This window comes from Schistocerca piceifrons, chromosome 8, assembly GCF_021461385.2.
Source record: "Schistocerca piceifrons isolate TAMUIC-IGC-003096 chromosome 8, iqSchPice1.1, whole genome shotgun sequence".
Taxonomy (NCBI): domain Eukaryota; kingdom Metazoa; phylum Arthropoda; class Insecta; order Orthoptera; family Acrididae; genus Schistocerca; species Schistocerca piceifrons.
In genome coordinates, this window is record NC_060145.1 from 141,777,124 (window position 1) to 141,779,222 (window position 2,099).

The 2,099-nt window shown below is 44.1% G+C and overlaps 1 pseudogene; it reads left to right on the forward strand.

Annotated features, from left to right (window-relative positions):
• The first annotated feature begins 449 nt into the window (after positions 1–449).
• Positions 450–567, forward strand: LOC124712942 (annotated as a pseudogene).
• Positions 568–2,099: the final 1,532 nt, after the last annotated feature.

A 2,099-nucleotide genomic window follows, 5' to 3' on the forward strand; every position in this document is an offset into this window, starting at 1 on the left:
AGAATTTTGTGATGTATCTAGAATTTTTCTTTGTTCAGATCTTTTCTATGTGGTGGCCTTGTATGCCATGTGGTCCACGTCCAGACAGTTTTTATGTTTCGTGTATTAATCGTTATGAATTGAGTCTTACTAATCACAAATTTTACTAAAGCTTCTATGATTTATTTTCATCCGCGTGTCCTTATGAAATCCGTGTCTAAAAGCGTGACTGCCTACGTGTTTTTATATTCATTTTCCAATTTTCACTTAATTTCAGGCATGAAGTGTAATCACAGTTGTGCCTTCTGCAGGAACGTTGGTCTGTGTGAAGCAAAACTGGAAAAAAGCATAAGTATTTTATAGACGGTGGTCAACACAAACCATTTCCTATTTTTTGTGTGTTTTACAACCTGGAAGGTAAGTAGTGGTGCAAAAACTGCGAGAATAATTGCTCATCGGTTTATGCTTCAGGCAACGGCCTTGCCGCAGTGGATACACCGGTTCCCGTCAGATCACCGAAGTTAAGCGCTGTCGGACGTGGCCGGTACTTTAGTGGGTGATCGTCCGGGCCGCCACGCGCTGTTGTCATTTTTCGGGGTGCACTCAGCCTCGTGATGCCAATTGAGGAGCTACTCGACCGAATAGCAGCGGCTCCGGTCACAGAAAACCATCATAACGACCGGGAGAGCGGTGTGCTGACCACACGCCCCTCCTATTCGCATCCTCAACTGTGAATGACACGGCGGTCGGATGGTCTCGATGGGCCACTTTTGGCCTGCAGACGGAGTGTATTATGCTTCGCCGTGATTGTGGCACATACGTTAGATTTCAGGTTTTTTGCAAATAGGTCTAGGGCTATCAGACTGAGCCATTCGTGACGTAAAGTAAGCACTCCATACTCTCGCATATGTTTACAAAATGTACTCAGATTCCGTAACATATTTTTAAGTCAAAATTTTGTGCACTTTTCATATACTGACATACTTAAAACGAAAAATAGTTTACAACCTATGCCGAAGGGTTTGAGCGGAATCATGATAGCCGCGCGGTTGAGACACCATGTCACGAACTGTGCGGCCCCTCCCTCGGACACCGATGTGTGTGTGTTGTTCTTAGGATAAGTTGGTTTAAGTAGTGTGTAAGTCTAGGGACTGATGACCTCACAAGTTTGGTCCCTTAGAAAGTCACACACATTTGAACATTTAGTATCATGATAAGTTAGCGGCATAATTAGTTTCGTTCTTCCTTGAGTGTTTTGAACGGCTGTGAGCCCACATTTAGAAGAAATTAGTTCGCCCTATAACAGACATTCCAGTTTACAGAAAAGATGTTCTATGGCGTTCAGGTTCGGGGCTTTGAGTGGCACACTCCAGAAAATCTATCTGCTATCATTCAGAAGAAGCAAAAAATGTTAGGGCTTATCGTACTGCAGACGGCGGAGTACGAAGTCGTTATTCTGGCCTTAAGTGATTAGGGGAACAATGGAAAACGTATAACTGGATGGTCGAACGGACATTCGAACCCTGGTCCTCCACAATGTGATCCCAGTATCTCAACTCTGCTCCAGCTCACTCAGTGATATCCTTCGATCCACAGTTCAGTGATAGGCGCTTCTTGAAAAACAGCACTATGAAGTTGACGCTGAAAATGTGTAACTTGAAGCTATTGCCACACTGTAGAGGAGTACTTACTAATGTTCAAAATATTTTGTGGACATATACATTCATTTCACACACACTATCTCCTGAAGTCTGGAGTGTAAAAACCCACACACAAACACAAACAAATACCGTATCAGCACCAGCCATTTCATTTTAGCTTGGCGGAATGAAGATGGAACTGTTGAAGTGGCCAGCTCAAAGACTCAACATGAAGCCATCAACTGGACAATCAGTTAAGTGACAAGTGGGGCCGCCAAAAAACATCTGTGCAACAAATAATTACCACGCTTCAGAAAATTCCTCCTCCACTATATTAGAACTTTGAATTGAAGCTCGTCGGAAGAGTGAACTGTGGAGTTGTCCAAAGATCACGGTGTCAGCAATGTTTCATTGGAATCCGCACCAAAGAATCAGAGGCCTGCGCGGAGCCACACCCTCATTCCCAGAGCCACAGCGCCA